Here is a 21,316-nt window from a genome sequence, read left to right as displayed (position 1 = left end):
CAAGTGAACAACACCCAAGGCGTAGGCAAATTAGGCTAATTATTTATAGTCTTACGCTGGAGTTGCGTTCGTTGTCCTGTTTTGCGCTGACTCTGAGGTAGTAGAGATGGAGGGGTCAGGAGGGGTGGTTGTAGTAGTGGTGGCGCTAGGTGTTGTGATTTTGTTGGGTGTTGGAAGTACATAATTAGTACGTCTATCACATATTCGTCCTTAAATATGGGTGTGAGTTGGGTGTAATTCACGCAGTAGATAGTCGACCTCCTTATACCAGTTTAATGTTAATGTTAATTTGTAACTGGTAAGTGGAGCTATCACCTGTTCTTTTAGTGGTTTGTGGCGATTATGTTGGCGGAAGGAATCATTCAAAGAGTGGTGATATTTGCAGTTTGTACTAGGTTGAGATTGGGATAACGACAAAAAAAGAAAGAAAAACAGATATGCTTAATGAACATTATAATTAGGAATTATCATTTTAAAAAACTTTGAAATTCACTGAAACAACCATAGGTTTCAGGCAGGTTATAGTAAGGAATTATCATTTAAAAAACCTTTGAGATTCACTGAAAAAACCATAGGTTTCAGGCAGGTTATAGTTAGGAATTATCATTTAAAAAACCTTAGAAATTCACTTAAAAAAACATAGGTTTCAAGGGTGTTATAGTTAGCTGGACATTTCACTCACACAAAACCATTGAAATTCCTCCGTTATAGTTAGTTGTACTGACTGTAACTCTCGTGCCCGCAATCCACTGGTGATGATGTCACATATTACATCATTCGTGACATGGTCAGTGACATCACTGATGACATCACTGATGACATCTCAAATGACATCACTGATGACATCATCCATGTGACAATCAGATACACCTCATCATACACTTGTATAACCTTTCATCACTCACTGTAAAATACAGAGTACCATATTTGAATCTATTGACACAGCAATACAAGTATCTAAAAACCCACTCAGTGATTCCTATATCTACACACACATCTAATCAATTACCTATAGATTCACTCATAGATGTTGTCAATGATAAATAGAACACTATGAAATATACTTATACACCTATATCAACATTACACACCACCACACATCCTACTCAGTTATGCAGTCATCCTATTCACTTTTCAAACAATGTATCCTATTTACATTTACTCAGCTACACACTTATAAAAATGGCACTTTATTTATTCATATAAATAGTAACTCATACTTAGTGTGTTGAAATCACTATTACAAGTATACAGTTATCTATACAGTCACTCATGCAATCAATCAGTGAGTTTTTTCTATACGTATTTATATACAACTGTCACATACACTACCTTTTATTTTTTCTACTTTGTTGGATATGTATTTATTTATTTATTTCATTTCCTTATGGAGTTTTACATAGCACTGGCCTGACCCAGGGGTATCAGAGCGTTTTACAACATTGTTTCAAGATAAATTAAACATATTAGAACAGTCTTCAGCAAAAAAGTACGGTTGTCAAAGAGTGCTGAGGCTTCTAGAGGTAGTGGTAGAGTCTAGAGGTAGCCTTGTTAAATGCTAAAATTCGGTAGACCAAAGAAGATTGGTAGTCCAAGAGTGCTGAGCTTTTTGGAGGTAGTGGTAGAGTTCTGAGGTAGCCTTGTTGAATGCTGAATTGAGGTAAACCGAAGATTGTGAGGCAGCGTGAATATTGTGCATAGTTAGTCACCATTGAGAAATATATTTGCTCATCACCACACCCATAAAGATATTCACTCACCCAAACAACTATTATAACACGTAGCCTTAACCTCATATACATACTGAAAGACTATACATTTATCTTTGGGCAGTCAAAGATCCCCCACTGAACCACACACACATAATCTCTCCCATACAAATAATCAGTTAACTAATCAATAACTAATATAGACTTTCACGTAGCTAGTAACCAACTGGTGCAGCAGTTTACGCAACAACTGAGAAAGTAATACAGATATTCACACAGTTTAGTCACTATCCAATATATTTAGTGAGAGACTATAAATTACTCAAGTAAACAATCAATCACACTGCTACTAAATCCTTTATCCAGATATTTATATTTCCACTGATTCTTTAATGCAGATTGGTGTATATATAATACATATTTAAATTCACTGAAAAAACCATAGGTTATAGACCATATATAGTTAGGAATTAGCATTTAGAAAACCTTATTTTACTCACACAAAACCATTGAAATTCCATATATAGTTAGTTGCACTAACTATATATCGCGCACCCGCAATCCACTGCTGATGATGTCACATATTACATCATTCATGACATGGTCAGTGACATCACTGATGACATCACTGATGACAACATCCAGTGATTATGTGTTTCTGTAAAGTTTAAATATGTTTTACATATTGAAGAATGAGTGGATGTATAAGTGTCTGAATGAAGGTTTTAGTAGGTGCGTGATTGACTGTATGAGTGAGTGATTAAATGCGTCTTACTGAATGCACGGGTTAGTGACTAAACTGTCTTAATTTGTGCATCATTATGTCTGTTGTGATGTAAACTGCTGCATGTGTTGATCATTAGCTATACGAGAGGCTATATGTGTTATTAATTGGTTGCCCAAGTATTTCTATGGGAGATTGAGTTTGTGTGGGGGTGGCTGGAAGGTGTGTGACTCTGTGCATAGATGTGTGAGCAGTTTATTCACTAGGTGTATGAGTTCAAGAGTGCATGTGGAAACAGCTACATGGGCAGTTGACTGTGTGCATGAGTGTATTGATGAGTGAATGGATATCTCAATGCTACATGTCATAGTAAGTACATATGTAAAACACAGTACATGTGAGAGTTGGCATATATAAATAACTGTGCATGAGAGCCACTGAGTGAGTGGTTGTATCGATCATTGTGAACTTGTATCAGGGATTGTATAAGAGAGTAAATATGTGTTAGTATATGTTTCAATAAGTAAGGTGTGTATAACTGTATAGTTGAAGAAATGGAGGTGAGATTGTTTCTTTGCATGACTGACTGGGTGTGTGAGTAACTCCATGGATGAGTGGCAGTGTGTGAGTGTCTGTATACACTGAGTGTATCTAAGGTTATATTAGAGTCTGAAGAAGTTTATCGTATTAGCACAAGAATGATGCCAAATGAGACGTCATCAGTGATGTCATCAGTGATGTCATTTGAGATGTCATCAGTGATGTCATCAGTGATGTCACTGACCATGTCATGAATGATGTAATATGTGACATCATCAGCAGTGGATTGCGGGTGCGCGATATATAGTTAGTGCAACTAACTATATATGGAATTTCAATGGTTTTGTGTGAGTAAAATAAGGTTTTCTAAATGCTAATTCCTAACTATATATGGTCTATAACCTATGGTTTTTTCAGTGAATTTTCAAGGTTTTGTAAATGCTAATTCCTAACTATATATGGTCTATAACCTATGGTTTTTTCTGTGAATTTCATTGGTTTTTTAACAGCTAATATCTGTAGCTGTAAAATGTATTCTTCTTTAAATCCAAAAATATATTTTATATGTTTATGAATAATTTTTTTTTTAAATATTTTTTTTTCTTCGTTCCCGCTTCGCGAATCGGGAAGCTTCCCGTTAGCTGACCTTGATGCCGCGAAATAGACCGCGAGCCGGTAAACGTTTCTTTACCGCAAGTGCCGCGTTAGAAAACAACATCGTGACGCCTCCCGTCCGCATGACGTTTCACGTTGTCGCGTGATACGTCATATGACGTGCTACGTTAGCGAACTGGTACGCGAAGCGAGTCGCAAAGCGCAGGTTTCTGGAAGCAAACCGGGAGGCCCTGCAAAGCGCTTAACGTAAACACAGCAAGTCATGTGACTTGGTAATAACACTTTTCATTGGTTCATTTCACTTTTGGTTTCCTAATGATGTAAGACTAGGTCATATAATCTAAAATGAACACTTTTGATTGGTTGAGAACTCTTGTTTTTCCCAAATGATGAAAATCCCTCCTTCTTTCCTCACTCTGACTTTCATCATTGTGAGAGAAAGACCCTTTGTGATCACTGAGCAATGGCTTCTTTAGTAGCTTCAGCTGGTGCTTCCCCACCACCTCCACCACATCCAAGGAAGAGTGGACCACCTGCTCAAGTTCTAATTCAACAAGAAGAAGAAGAAGAGGAACAGGAGGACGAGCACGAAGAGAGGCAGTTTTTGCCTGAGCAGCCCAGGACGTCTCACCGGAAAGAAAACTTCATTTGGCAATTTTTTAAAATTCCCAAAGGTCAGAAAAAAGTAAATGCAAGATACGTAACTTGCCTTATATGTCAAGATAGACTGTCCAGAGGGACCGACAAAAAATACAGTTTCGGAAACTACACAATGCATCGCCATATGACTAGGTGGCATCCTAACAACTACAGTGCTGCACAGTTTCGGAACGACCTAGATAATCTCCCTATTATGGCCAGAAGATCTGTTGTACCGGAAGTAACGGGACCAGAGGGCAGGGAGATGGTGCCAAATATACAAATGAGATTTGGTGATGTAAAACACATCTGCGCATTTTGCGATGGATTCATTTCCTACGGAGAAAAAAGCATCACTCTGATCAACAGAGCTATTGACTATCATATGCAAGTTTGTCCGAAACGCCCAAAATAATAAATACTTCTTTTTTTTGTTTTGTTGCTCCTGTTGAGCCCTTTACAATGAATCGTTTTCATTGCCCCCTCCAAGAAAAACCCAAAAAAATATAAAACTGTTCCGAAAAATTCAAAAACAGTAAAAAAATGTTCAGAAAAATAAAAAAAAAAGTTCTTTTCAGAACTACCTCCCCGTTATTAAAAAATTGGTACAATATTTGGAATTGTGCCAACCTCTATTTCTCTTAGTTCGCTTCCTAGTTCGCTCGCTGGTACGCGAACCGGAAGCGAACCAAAAACAGTAAGTATAAGGGAAGGAAACAGACACTTATGTTAAAAGAAACACAGCTATAAGGGAGTAAACTAGAGATACCATTACCCGTAATCCACTGCTGATGATGTCACATATTACATCATTCATGACATGCTCAGTGACATCATCAGCAGAGGATTGCGGGTTTTTTGGCAACATGCCTTATCCACGGTTTAATAACGCTGCCTTTTGCTTTATATAAGTTTTCAAATTGTATGAAATATATACCAATAGGTCGTTATGAACCTTTAGGTAGTGCTTTTCTTCATGAGGTCTGGTCGCTTCCATACACATACAGATGTTTCAAAGATGATCAAGAAGTTTATCTGAATGGAGAGGAATGCACTGAGACGCCAGATCATTCACTAATGTGTAGGCACATACAGTTACACGGTTCATGCAACAAACACCGACCAAATATGGCTTGCGTGTTGCAAGGCACGCCAGTTCCTGCTATCATCCCCACGTTCAAGTTGTTGGAAAATGGTAGTTATTTGATGCTCAATAATGAAGATTGTTCTGAGTTAATTAAAAGTATTCCTTTTATCGTAACAGTAAATGAACGGGTTATTTGCTGCAGAAATGTTCTATTTCCTCCCACACATGAACATAGGGAGTTTTCAATCTGGCCACAAATACCAACCTTGGGACACGTTTCAACGGCATGGCAAGAATAAGAGCTCTTTTGTCTCAGAGAGAGGTGGCCTTGAGTTCGGCCCGTGAAACTTTCGTACTTCACATAGCGAACACCCATACAGAGGTGCACACCCTTTTCAATTAAGATTTGCCTTTCAATTTCAGCAACATGTTTCCGACTATCTTTAACGCATCCTCCACAAAGTCCCTGGCACACTTTTTTAAAGTTGTTACCAGTGGTCTCGTGACTTCATTTGAGAAAATCTTTGGAGTCATCCCTGCTTCCTTTCATTGTATTTTCTGCACTCTGGTTCGTAGATTGGCATTTTTACTTGCATTACCAGCGGACGCTCTTGTGCTTTTTTACATTTTTAAATATGGATGTCCCTCCTATGCAACCTCCGACCCTGCAGCTGCTGACACTGTTCCGCAATCGCATGCTAGAATATTATGGCACAATGCCGTTGGCGATATTAAGCACGGCATATGGATTATCTTTTCGGTTCTCCTACTTCACCTGTGTCCAGCCTGTATTTCACTGCCTGACCTGTGATTTCGATTGGGCCATTGATTTGTGTCTCTGCGGACCGGTTTCTCCTGACGTCGACTTTAATCAGCTGATGACTCCTATCATTACTCACGAGTTGGTTTGTCCTGGCGAAAGGATTATGGCTGTGGCATTGATGCATGGACTACTTGGTCCCTGGAATTTACTGGCGGCAGCACAGTCTTTCTTGGAACAGAGCTTTCTTGAAAACCCACCGAGCTGTCCTCTGATGGTGATAGAGGATCCGGTGCTGGGAGAGCACGTATGTTCTTTTCCGCTTTTAAATTGGATGGCTGAACTGTTTTCGGATGAAGACGGTGACTTCCTATTGGAGGCTGTTGCAGCTTATTTTGCATACACAGTTATGTCATAGACCTTTTTCATGTTTGATATGCTGAGTACTAGCATTTCATTGACAATTCATTGACTTATTTGTCAAGTTTTTATTATTTACCTTGCCTATTGGCTTAAGACTCGATAAAGTACTTGGCTGTTTTATTTTTCTTTAGCATTAAATTTTCCTAGTTTTTAATGCTTTACCTTGCGGACCGTCCACATATAAACTTGCAATCTGCTCTCATGAGATGGCACTTCTATTATCTTATTCAGTTCGTTTCCGGATCATGAGGAGGTGTCATCTAGGTCCTGGATATCTTTACACCGTGTTAAGTTAGCATGGGCTCATTACCGGTTTAAACGCCATTTTTCCTTTTTTGCAACTTCTGCACACGACACTTAGTTGTTGCTTTAGCTTTCCACCTAGTAGTTCATCGTGGTTTACATGAGAATAATATGTTATTGGTCTACTATCTGCTTTACTTGTTAAACTATATCTGTACAGCGAGTGCTAAAGTTTCAAGAACAACACGATACAGAATTGTTATGAGGTCTGATCTCCACGACTTCATACTCATAACATAAGTGCAACTTCTGCCAATTCTGGGCATGAGGCGGGTTTTATATTGCTTTGCCGAACACACATACACAACAGTTGATGCGGTTCACATGAAGAGAGAGCTGGTGTATGCTGATGTGATTCCTTCAAATCTAAGACACTAAAGTATGGGCACGCCCTAAACCAACACAAAGAGACCTTCTTAGCAAATAATATAATATGTGTATTAGGGAGGGTGAGATATAAGCAGCCGCGGGCCGTGGAGGGAGTTACGATGGGGCAGGGAGGCGGGGAGGGGGAGAAGCAGGGTGGAGCCCTCTCTACCTTGCCCCTCCCCCTCCCCGCCTCCCTGCCCCACCGTAACTCCCTCCACGGCCCGCGGCTGCTTATAAGTGTTGCTAACTCTTATTCATTTACAGCATGTTAACATACTGTCACCATTCGCTTTTTATGTACTAGTAACTATGCTGGTAATTTTGCTACTGATAATATGTGTACTTGTATTCTCCACCCTGCTTCTCCCCCTCCCCGCCTCCCTGCCTCACCGTAACTCCCTCCACGGCCCGCGGCTGCTTATAAGTGTTGCTAACTCTTATTCATTTACAGCATGTTAACATACTATCACCATTCACTTTTTATGTACTAGTAACTATGCTGGTAATTTTGCTACTGATAATATGTGTACTTTTATTATCTAAGGTACTACGCCTGAGAAGACGGCATTAGTAAATAAACATTTCAAATACACATCTGTTCTTCTTAACTCCATGTTCTGGTTTCTAAGAAATCTATAACGACCGACTGTTCATGAGTTCCACGTATCCTGAGGTACTATAAGTTCATATTCTGGATTGTCTAAACATTGAGAGTTTGTTATATCCAATGTGACACTGTACCTAGCTTGCTAAGGAGTTTTTGATTACTAACGTGAGTTTTGGGACACCCTAATTCGCCGAGGTTCCAATCCTCTGTCCACAGTTCTGTGTGAGAACAGAAACCCTGCGACAGGGGCACCCCCGACCCTTGCTGGAGCTTCATCACACTTGCGATACAACTCCAGCAATGCGCCACCTTTACGGCACAGATACATCACGCATCTGTGCTGTTTTTGCCCCATGATGCGCCGCATTGTAAATGCAGCACACCATAGGTGACGGAACAGCGGCACAAAATGACTAACACATCCCTGGTGATGCGCCAGTCATCATAAATGTATCCCTATGCTTCTTATCTTGTTAGAGATGAACCGCCATATGTATCATCAAAGTTATTTGCATTTCCTAAATAGCGAACTTTAAGGAATAAATAGCGATTCTTTACCATTCCTAGTTTGCGATGAGCTATTTGCTAATTAGCCGAATGTAGCCCAATGAAGCCCAATGTAGCCCAATGTAGCCCAAAGATGGCCGCCAGACACACAAAAAAACAAATGTAGCCCAAATATCAGCCAGATGTAGCCCAACTATAGCCCAGTGACAGAATGACCAATCAGCTTCGCAAACCTCCGTTACGCGAAGCGGAGCGCTGTTACAGATATATATCTTTTTTTGAACGTTAATTTCTCAAAATCCACTGGAGCACATATATTGAGACCTAGCAAAGGCACATCGGGCTACCAGTCCCTAATATTTTGCCAAGTTTCGTGCAAATCCATTCAGCCGTTCAATTATTATTATTATTATTTTTTTTTGCCCCGCGGGGCCCTTTTAAAACCTCCACATCAAACCTAGGGGGTCAGCGAGGATCTACTATGCCCCCTTATAGTTATTTCCCCCTTTGTTTTGACCTCCTCTTGTCTCTCGATCCTACCGAGAGACAAGATGGCGGCCGCTACGGACTGTTTGGAATGTTGACAGACGCCGGAGAACCAATCAGCTTCGCTTCACAAAGCTCCGTTGCGCGAAAAGTCCGCGAACCAGTGCGCTGCCCGGTCCGCTGTTACAGATATATATCTTTTTTTAAACGTTAATTTCTCAAAATCCACTGGAGCACATATATTGATGCCTACAAAAGGCACATCGGGCTACCAGTCCCTACAATTTTGCCAAGTTTCGTGCAAATCCATTCAGCCGTTCGGGCTAAAAGTGAGGCCAACCGCCCTATGGAAAACTCAATGTTAAAAACACGTTTTGGGACCCCCCTTTTTTCTCGGCCCCCACTGGACGAACCCCCCCCAAATTTTCAAGGGCTGCTCAGAAACAAAATGTGCCATTTTCCTGAAAATTTCAGCCAATTCCGTCCACAAACGCCAAAGTTATTAGACATAGAATTTTCAAAAAACCCATAGAGAAAAAATCCTAACTATATATACCTACTGGCGACCGCCAGTAGGTAATAACAAACCACACCACATTCACTGGATGATGTCATCAGTGATGTCATTTGAAATGTCATAAGTGATGTCATCAGTGATGTCACTGACCATGTCATGAATGATGTAATATGTGACATCATCACCAGTGGATTGCGGGTGCGAGAGTTACAGTTAGTACAACTAACTATAGCGGAGGAATTTCAATGGTTTTGTATGAGTGAAATGTCCAGCTAACTATAACACCCCTGAAACCTATGTTTTTTTCAGTGAATTTCTAATGTTTTATAAATGATAGTTCCTAACTATAACCTGCCTGAAACCTATGGTTTTTTCAGTGACAATATATAGTTATATATAGTTATATATAGATATATATATTCAATAATCCCTCTTCACAAAGAAAAGAAGCCGGATCGCACCACAAATCTTCTTTTTAGATGGTTTTAATGCATATATCAAACGAACTCCAAAACACTCCAAACACCACACAGATATATATATATTAAAAACTGGATTTCCTTCCTCAACCTCCCAACGGCGATGAAGAAGGCGTGAACTCCACTTGGATTTGGCGTCAAAATCTTTTTTCCTGCTTACTTACAAAGTCATTACGCATTTCGGTCGGATGGACCGACCTTGATACTGACTCAAAAAACACAGGTTTTAAGGACGTTATAGTTAGGCTGACATTTCACTATAACTCATGCCCTACAATGCAGTGCTGATGATGTCACATATTACATCACTCATGACATGGTCAATGACATCCCTGATGACATCTCAAATGACGTCACTGATGACATCATCCAGTGAATGAGTGTTTCTAGTGTCGTGTATTTCTATAGGTTCTGATTCGATCCCCCTATTCCTGACCCTATTCTGGTTAAACTTACTAGCTAGTTAACTAACAGTCAGCCCATGAGGCAAGAAATCCCCCATGATGCAGATACCGTTATCTGACGCAGTCACACTACGGCACAGGAACGTGTTATCTGATTAGGTCATAACGCTTGAGATCTAATTAGACAAGCGATATTCCTCCAGCCCCTGATAAGGCATACGACGTTCTCATAACAAATCAAACCTATGACAACCTGGATAATCCGTGCGGCCATTGTTTTGATTTCACAGAGAACTTTAGTAAAGAATGTGCTAACGAGCAAGTCGTATGACATCTTTATTGACGTACCTATGTCCATCCTTACGTCAATCTCGGCACCTTTAAGGTATAAATATTGCCGACCTTGCCCTATGCAAACACACGCGTGGTGACAAGACGGAGCAGCCATACTTGCCGAAGCCGAGAGCAGAAGCAGACCCCGCAGGCAGCAGCCCCGCCTTCCTGACGCGCTGAGAGACGCGCTGCTATCTCAAGCCGAGAGACCCAGCACCGGCGCTTCTGGGCAGCCCTCGCAGGCAGCCTGGAATATCGAGAGCAGAGAAAGAGATACCATTCCTCATTCATCCTAAATTCCAGGTACAGAACTGAATAACCCCTCCTAGAGAATTCTTTAGTTATTCACTTGGCAAAAACAAACTTAAACTAAACTGTAACTTTCTATTCCCGCCCACGCATTAGACTTAGGTCAGGTACACGGGGTAGGCGTATTTAGAAACACCAGTTGAGTACGTTTAGTCAAATGTATATGTGTATGTAAATATATTTTAATCATTTTAAACATCATATGGCTCAGAAACCATATCAATGTTTTTACAGTATTATTTTATACTATTTCTTCTAATGTATGCACTTTACTTAACTATAAGTATTGCAATAATATCGATCCATTTCTCTTGTACGAGAAAAGAGACTGATCAATAAATAACATCTTTTATTGAACACGCCCGTCTCTTCCTTTTCTCTACATTCTGATGAGACTAAGAATGCACGTACTGACTGAGTAAAATAATTGCCTTGTGCTCACACGACTCTCGAGATTGACTCTTGATTAGGGGAGAGCAAAGTTGTCATGTTCTATGGTTGTCAGAAACTAAATCCCTTCTTGTCTAATCAGGGGAGTTCATCCTTCCTTGAACATTCGAGAAAGTTTCTAGCGAACTCTGAGCTTAGCTGGCAAACCCAAAAATTAAGTCTAGTATCGACAGTAGTAGACCTAGTTAACGTCTGGCCTAGGCCTTTACTGCTGTAGGTACTATTCCAATGCGCAGAGCCTATTGGGAAAATAGGAGCTACACTACATGGCGCCCAACGCGTTTGGAAAGGGCGATAAAACTAACGTAAGACATTTAGAGTAACTCAGTCGTGCTTTCTCACTCAGACCCCTTTTCCCAAATACTCCAAAGACGTCTGGAGTGGGTGAAAGGTTATTATATCCTCCAAAACCTCGCAGGAGGGAACTCCTATGTATGGTTCTTGGTCTAGTCAACGTTGAAGGATAAAACAGTTCCAAAATATTGTGCACCTAATCTCTGTTTCCATAAAGAAACCTGATCTGCAAATAAAAATAATACCATCCTGTCAGTAAAATGGGAGACAGTGATGGAGAAAGAGAGGCAATTAGATTAGCTACTGAAATAGCAGATGCTGATGCTACCATGCAAGCAGCAGACGCGGATATAATACTCATTCCGGTCATTAAAAGGAGATCTATAACCTTAAAACTTATAGAAAATGGACTGACACCTAGAGGTGGCACAGTCATATTCGTAATTGAGGCACACGAATATCGGCAGACAGAGGTATACTATACATGGATACATTTTCCAGCAGCAAATGCTGTAACAAAGTACTTCCACTATTACAAAGTAGAGGAACCTCCTGAAACGTACACTCCTTTCGAGGAGGTGGAAGTACCACTCAAATTCCAAGAGCATTTGCTCTTATTTGATGGCGCCCTAAAACATAATAATCACATTACAAGGCTCGGTCCTTTAGGAAGACCAGGAGCAACGTGGCCGGTCTTAGCCGGATACACACCACATCCAGACATCGACGAGATGACTGCACCAGAGCTATTAATACAGCTAAAACAACTACTAAAAATTCACAGACAATTAGTTCAGTATGTAATGCGGACTTCAACAATTCAGCCAGCGATTAAACTTCCACAGCTGACCCCTCACCAGGGGAACACAAATAAAATCACACCACAGAACATCCAATCCTGCCTAGGTAAAGTTCCAGCTAAACGGGAACAGATACCATTCTGGTTGGCACAGAAAATCACCCAAATAGAGGCGGTGTTTCCTGACACCACCCCATTAGAAAAGCACAGGATTCTGACTATATGTCTCCCAATGGGAATCACACCACACATTGAGGACTGTGACACTTGGGGTACGGTCTTTGCTTCAATCTACACAAAAACGCACGGTGTTCCATCCATTTCGGTAATACCAGATGTGCTAAAACAAATTCAAGATGAATACGGTCCAGAACCTGCTTTAACTCTTGGTATGAAATTACTGAAAGACTTCAAGCAGGTCTCGGCTATATTACTAGCCAACATAAAGGGTGAAGCAGCAAACGTGGCGATCCGCCAGAGGTTAAAAGAGACAGATATAGCAGACCAACCAGCTGAAATTGCCAGAATCATAGAAAAATCCTATGAAGAACTAGGCAGAGATAGTCTAGGTGGAATACCAGTAAAACCGCAACTGACTACAAGTCCAGAAAAAATATTTTTTAATAATAATTCACCAAAAAAGAACTGGGATGGAAATAAACAATCCAATCCTAAAGAAAAGAAATTCCAGTCCAGAGGAAGGTCTCCTAGGCGAAGAGAGAAATCTCCAAACCCGAGACAAAGGTCACCTCAGAGTGAACCCTCTGGGAATAGATATAACCTTAGAAATAGGGATAATATTAAAAAACCTGATAGATATCAAGACATTGATACACGTCCGTCTCAATCTTTTCAGAATTCCTCGCAGAAATCGGAAAGAAGAGGACGATCAGAAGAGCACGCCAAGTCCAAAGACAAGGAACCTGCTCAACTGAAAAAGAAATCACAATTTCCAAAAAAGAAGGTAGCCAGTATCAAGGTAGTTAACAATGCCGAGAATACTGAGGACACAACTGAAAAACGGAGAATGGGCTCAGACAATGCTAGACAGCGCAGCAGAGGTGAGCATAGCTCGCAAAGTCCTTATGAATCATCTGGAGACAGTGGACACGAATGAATACCTTCAAGTGGAAATTGCAGATACCAGAGTTAGCAAGCCCCACAAAATATACGAGATAACATTACGTATAGAGGGAGATAAGACTAGGAAAATAAGGGGACTATTTTGGGATAACCTATCCAAGGGCTATGACATCCTTCTAGCTGAAAAAGACTGGCCACCAGAGTTTGTCAGGGAGTGCCCTCATGGCGAAGAAGTAATTATGCCTGCCTTCTCGAATCAAATCCCGATTCATAAAAAATATACACTTGCTAGAAAGTGGGCAGTGGCCTTAGCACCTGCTTTATATAAAAATCACGTAGGATGGGATGAGGATTCTCCTCCTCACAAAGTCCAGTTAAAATCACAACCTACTGCACAAAGGCAGTACCCAATTAAGCAAGAAGCTAAAAAACAAGTAAATGAAATACTAGATCAGCTAGAATACCAGGGGGTGATTGAAACTTGCACCTCACAAATGAACAATCCTTTATTTCCGGTCTCCAAACCAGACAATTCGTACCGTCTAGTTTTGGATTACCGACACCTTAACACATGTTGCAAAACTTTTGCAGTGCAAAACTCACACAGTGCTGCACTAATGAATAACATAGTGCGCAAAAAATACAAAACAACCTTGGACATCTCCAATGGATTCTTTTGTCAAAACATAGCACCAGAGAGCAGATATTTAACTGCATTTTCAGTAAATGGCACTCAAAAACAATTCTGTCGGTTAGCCCAGGGGTACAAGAACAGCCCGGGGGTATTCTCAGCGAGAGTAACAGAATTACTACAACTATATGATGATGAAGCATTATCTTATGTCGATGACATTTACTTAACAGATGATGACTTGGAAACTCACTTGAAAAGAGTGAACACCATAATACTTGGTTTCGCTGCAGAGGGTTACAAATTCAACTTCAAAAAGTCCAGAATTGCCCATCTGACGGTCCTATTCTTAGGATATGAGTTATCAAGTGAAGGCAAAAGCCTGGCAGACAATTTCCTAGAGAAATGTGCCGTAATCCAAGCTCCTAAAACACTAAAAAACCTACAGTCAATTCTAGGCTTCCTAAATTTCGGAAGAACTTACATTGCAAATTACGCAGAAAGGGTCAAACCCCTTTACGATCTAATTAAACCAGACTTTAAAAGATCCAGTTGGACTCAAGCACACACAGAAATTTTGAGATCCTTACAAACAGACATGCTAATTAAAACAAAATTAGAAACCCGTGATAATACACGCAACCTTGTGATCCGAGTCATCCCAGGGAGATGCGGATTCACATACCTAACCTCTAATGAGGGAGATAAGGTACCAATTGCATTCAAATCACATTTGTACACAAAAGCTGAACAGAGATTCAACAACAAAGGAAAAATTGTTCAAGCAGTTCAAACCGCAATAGCTAGAGAAAAAGACATAGCTGACGGTAGACATATCACAGTCAGAACAGCAGAATCAGCCTTTGAGGCATTAACAACACCGTGTAATTTACCAACAACAACATTGGATCCAGAATGGTTACAATGGGTAAATTCAATCACAACGGACAAAGTATATTACTTCTTTGATCCAGAACTAGAAGAATTAAAAAATCTAAAATATGAAAAAACGTATCCTCTGCCAATCGACATTCTGCCTCTACGACATTACGCCTGTGTAATCTATACAGACGGACATGCTCAACCCTCCGTTTGGGGAGAACATGCATACAATCCCACATGTGAGATTACAAAAGAAGTGTGGCACGGAGGTAAACTAAGACCTCTATTAACAAAATCACACTCAGTAGAAACTAATTCAGAACTACAAACTGAAATATTAGCTTTGAAAATGGCGCTAGATAATGCGGATCGCGAATTCCCGACACTTATAGTGTCAGATTCATATTTCTGCGTCAAAGCATATAACAAGGATTTGCAGACCTGGATTCAGAACGATTACAAAGATGACACGGATGCACCAATAAAGCAGAGACTGCTCTGGGAACAGGTAGCTCTTTTGAAAAAAGAACTACCAAAGACTCACGTGACACACTCACTGAGTCACCAGCGTGATGGCGTTCACGTTGTAGGGAATTCATTGGCTGAAACAGCCGCAGCGGCAGCCAGTAAACCGGCTCCCGTAGATCGAAAAAAGCGTACATTAAAATACATTGACGGCGAAACAGTGCTGGCAGTAAAAACGTCATCAAAAGGCGACTGCTCGGCGTTACCGATCAACTATCCACTCAATTACACATACATCATAGATGCAAACTCCATTCCTTTTGCTCGAATCCCTGGAGTGGGGGATAGAGTGATTCCAAACATGGACAGGAGAAGCTTGTTAATCGCAGACGCACACATGGGCGAGGGTCTCAGACACCTTAAATTAAAAGATTCTCTGGAAGAATTACAATCACGGTACTGGTGGCCAGGCATGAGCCTGCACTACACCATGTTTGTAAAAAACTGCCCAAACTGCAACAGAGATCGCAGTGGGGAGAGAAGCAGTTTAATACCTCGTCGTATCAAGGCAGATAACATCACCACTAAAAAGAATGGCTTGCGATTAACATATACAGGCTAGTTCCCACTTATAATGTAGATCCACAGCACTCGGCTGACGTCCGGACTGTTATACAAGATTTGCGAGTCTAAATGGCATATACGCTAAGAGCATGCTACGTTCGACCATTTTTTTTTTTTCTTTTTCTCAGGCAATCCAGCCTGGGGGGGGAAAGAATGGCCAAATGAGCACAGCCCAGCGGGAATCTTCTCACTTCCTTCCTGAGGGTATGGGATGGTGTAAAGAAAAAACCAAGACAGAAAGCAATCTATAATAGAAAGGATATTAGGTTCGGGAGCTGGGTGGGTCAAACATCTAATAAGTGTCCAACGTAGTCTAAATAACTTGCCAAGAAATTCTCTGAAGGGATTCAGTCCGTACGAATTATTATTCGGAACTAGGATGTTGATCTCTGACCTTGATAGTCAGACTTCAGTGGTAACAGAAAAAAGCTTTGATGTCAAAGACCGTTTGGCTATTTTGCAGGACTTAAACAAAAAAAGAAAAGACCTGAGCAACATACAGTTGAAAGAACAGCCAACGACCACTGAAGAATCACCACCTGTCCCAGCAAGACCTGTCTGGATTCCAAAAGTCGGGGATCTAGTCAGGGAGAAGATCGCGGTAAAGAAGGAATTTGGGCCTTCTTACAGAAAAGCAGTTCCTGTATTGTCTGTCAACGGGACAAGATCAGTTGTACTACCGCCACTTGCTGGAAAAAAGGAGAACCGAGTTGTATCCATCGACCTGGTAAAACCACAACATGTGGCCGATAACCAACAGTAGGCCAAGTGGACTCCCAATAAGTAGCAGAACACCAAGGTTTGCTACCAGTACAGAGGTCCTATCAAAGAGGCTCATCACATTCGAAACGCCTACAGAAGAACAACAAGGACTATGCAACAATGCAATAGAACTTAGACCTCTGAAAACCCAAATAAAGACATTTAGCAGAGACACACCAATCTATACAGAAGTACCAAGTGAAAATGCAAGAAACAAAAATCCTGAACCAATTGGAACAATTGACAGAACTGCATCCGGTTACTTCATCAACTTCGATGATTCCTCGGAAGGCTTCAGCGAACAAAAGACACAGCCAACATCAAAATCCTTTAAAGACAAAGCGAAGGAACTTTTGAAACAACTGAAAGAAACATATCTAGTTTCTCCATGGATTGAATTTTGGGTGGGTTTTGGTGCACTTATCCTCATACTTTGGCTCATCATGGTATTTACCTTGGGACGCTTCATTGAGGGAAAATATGCTAAAATGGACACAGCAAGTCAGAACATCAACTTGGTCCTCAAACCACACACATCTTCACACGTCGAGAAAAGAGAACTTTCTTCAGAACTTTCTTCAGCCAACTTCACAGCAATTCCAATATCTGGTGGGGTAGCCTGGGACAACACTGACTATGAAATTTATGGTCCGGTCGAGATCCTGAAATATCCACACCAAATCAAGATCTCCTTGAGTGACTTTGCAAAACCAAACTCATTTGCTGATGATTGGGACTTTGAAAGTATAAACAATATGATGTCTGACTTAGTAATGTCTGCTAAATTTACAAAACATGATTATTTGCAAGGTTCTACAAATTATGATAGTATGTATTGCTATAACCATTATGGTAAATATTTCTTGCATAAATCTGCACAACCTAGAAATGTTTTAAATTTTAATCAATGGGAACATTGTGCTACACCTCCAAAAGGGAGCTCTAGAACCGTGTATGGCAAATATTCATATTTTTCAGGTTTTAACATAACTAATGCTGAAACATTTTATTACAAATTGTCAAACAAGACAGGGATGAAAACCATGATAACCAACACAAAATTGATATATTCAGATTCTTTCTTTGAAAAAATGAATACTTTTGGATTTGATTATTGGGACAAACATGTTGATTTGAAAAGTGTTTGGGGTACAAAAGAATGGCAAGTACAGGGTATAGAAGCTTTGTTTAGAGCCTGCATGATCCCAGAACAAATGATATTTTTAAATGACACCGTTCAACAAACCACCTGTCTTGGCTTAGCCAAAATCAAAGATTTAAATAACCTGTCTATTCCAAAGCCAACAATGTTTAGCAATAACTCTGAAACAGATGAAGAAATAGACATAAACCATATACTTAACCAAAACAGAACACATCCTGATTGGAAACAATGGTTGATCTGGCCCACAGATACAAATAACTGTCAAGATAGATTCCTGAATAAAACACAGGGTTTCAAAATGAACAGGCCAGACCCTAGATATCCCCAAAGACATCACCCAGGGATAATAACAACCTACAGTGTGGGCAAATTATGCCTTCAATGGCTACAAACTTCCACACTGCCTGAAATTAAGCAACACCTAACTTTACTTACTGATGGTGCTGACTTGCGTGATTTCATAATGGGACCACGCAAACAGCGTCAAAAGCGTTTCATAGCAGCCTCTGTATATGCAGCATACAATGAGGCCTGGAAGGTTACTCAAATTGAGACAGCAGAAAGAATACGGGAAATTGACCGTATTAATTTGGAAAAATCACTTTCTGTAGTGGACAATGGGTTAATGACTCTGTCCTCCAGAATTTTTTCATTGGACAGCATTGTGTCTTCAGCAATCGATATATTATCGCAAGACTTACTGTTATTACAACATGGTCAGTCACAATTGCGTTCTATTGTACAGCTTGGCTGGACGTTACAAAATCTGCGTTCAGGCTATGTGCCTTGGCGTTTAATCAACACAACGTCACTATTTCAAATCTTTAACCTTACTGATAGACAAATCGGTATGGCGCAGAAGGGTGCTGATTATACAATCTTGAGCATTGAAAAACTAGAAAGATTACCGTTGACAATGTCAGAACGACCTGTCAGTGAATGGATAATCCACGGAATCATAAATATTCCAATCTCAACCTTCAGGTTTCAATACTGCCAAAAATATATACAGGCTGGCATGTACGAGAAATTGGGAAAGGGGTACCTTAAAACAACTTGGAACCTGCCCTATTCACATGCATGTGTCAGTAACAAAGGACAGAAAGTGTTTCTTAGTGGCAACAATTGTGCTATGTCACTAAGCGGCACGCTTCTGTGTAACGGTATTAGTTTGCACGGAGCCTGTGAAGGGAATTCATACAACCTTTCATGTCACCAGCAAGGCGCACCTGCAACTGAAATAGAACCATTCTTTCAAAGACTCTATAATGGGAGTTACATTCTTATTGTAGACCGCAGATGCTGTAGTCTTATGCCCGGGACTCCTTATCTCGTCACTACGACGGCGAAGGTCAAGTGCTGTGGACGTTCTTTGTTCCCCAGCTCCTTTCCAGACAGGGAGGCGAGGGCATGGCCCAGTTTGAAAATTACTTCTATTCGAATAGACACTTTAAGCAGAATGAAAACAGTGCTTCTTCAGACGCCTACAAGGCTCACGTCATCTAAAGAAACGTATGATCTACAAGTCGCAAGGACGACTGCAGAGATACATACATTATTATCAACTAATTCCCCCGTACATTTCGCGGAAATCCTGAGCGAAATCTTAAATATTTCTGATACCACAGGGGTCTCAAAGGTATTTAAGACAGTATTTTCGATGGCATTAACACCATTCAAAGCCATACTGGGTATTTTTCCAGACTTCGTCCATTCGATTTTTGGCGGACTTCCCCTGATCCTAGGACTAATTGCGGGAATCCTATTCCTAGTCCTTATTTTTCGTTATGGCAACCCATGTCACAGATCAAACTCTCGCGACAATGGAAGATACGATCCTAGCCATTGGATACCGGGACCGGATATCAAAAATCCTGGGACTATCCCGGCTTAGAGACCTAAACATGACTTGGTTTCTATCATTTCGACCAATGTGGCAAAGGTGTGTTTTACCTGTACTAAGGTGTCTGCTATGCGGAGAAGAATGCGTGTTAGACACCTGTCTGACGCTACAATCGGATGCGCCGGTGGATGCAGATACACTGTTGGTTCCTACCAAGGTTCACGCACTGTGCTGCCCTCAAAGGCTGCCAATTCTGATGACGGCATTCCTGGAATCTTCACCACTGCGATTGAAGAGTAGTGAAGTTCAAGATGAAAGCAGCATCGAACAGGTACGACCTTCTGTCAGCAATGCAAATCAGAATGTCAATGGAGACAATCATGCGCATGAATGCATGGTTACCCCTATTTCCGACTTAGTGGAACTTTCCCATGAAGCTGTTGACAGTTTTTTCGAAAGCCTGAATGATATGATGTTCTCCCCGGAACAGAAATAGAGACTTTTGAGTAAACTCGCACACGGCGTTCCCTGAATTCGGCCTTCAACTTTAAAAATAAAGTCACATGAACAATTACAATCCAGTTCACGGACAGCAACTTTTTTCAGCAAGCCCCTAAAATATTTTTCTATATATTTTTTCCCGGGACACTGATTTTCTGCTTAAAGTAAGAGACTATTCCTAGAGAACTAAGATTTCTATTTTAGATACTTTATAGACTTTATATAGACTTTAGCTGCCCGCTGGTATGTTCGCAATAGATTTTATGTGATGAAATGGTTTCGACTTTTTTTCTGTATAGCCATATTAAGAGCCATTTCATGTGTATTTCTCATATACCAACAATCAATAATGCATAACAATGCATGTTCACTTTTGCATCTAATTCATAGCTTAAGTGCATACAATATATATGACTGCAATTTTTCAGTATATTTGAAAATTTCGAAATGCATTTATGTATTTTGGGGTGGTAAGGTATACACTATACTCTATAGTATGTTGTACTATGTTATACTATGCATAGATTAGTAGATATGACCATAGTTAGCGTGGAGTGGGTGTCGTGTATTTCTATAGGTTCTGATTCGATCCCCCTATTCCTGACCCTATTCTGGTTAAACTTACTAGCTAGTTAACTAACAGTCAGCCCATGAGGCAAGAAATCCCCCATGATGCAGATACCGTTATCTGACGCAGTCACACTACGGCACAGGAACGTGTTATCTGATTAGGTCATAACGCTTGAGATCTAATTAGACAAGCGATATTCCTCCAGCCCCTGATAAGGCATACGACGTTCTCATAACAAATCAAACCTATGACAACCTGGATAATCCGTGCGGCCATTGTTTTGATTTCACAGAGAACTTTAGTAAAGAATGTGCTAACGAGCAAGTCGTATGACATCTTTATTGACGTACCTATGTCCATCCTTACGTCAATCTCGGCACCTTTAAGGTATAAATATTGCCGACCTTGCCCTATGCAAACACACGCGTGGTGACA

This window comes from Lissotriton helveticus, chromosome 4_1 (genome assembly GCF_964261635.1).
Source record: "Lissotriton helveticus chromosome 4_1, aLisHel1.1, whole genome shotgun sequence".
Taxonomy (NCBI): Eukaryota; Metazoa; Chordata; class Amphibia; order Caudata; family Salamandridae; genus Lissotriton; species Lissotriton helveticus.
The sequence above is the reverse complement of the archived record's forward strand: the minus strand, read 5'-3'. Positions refer to the sequence as shown.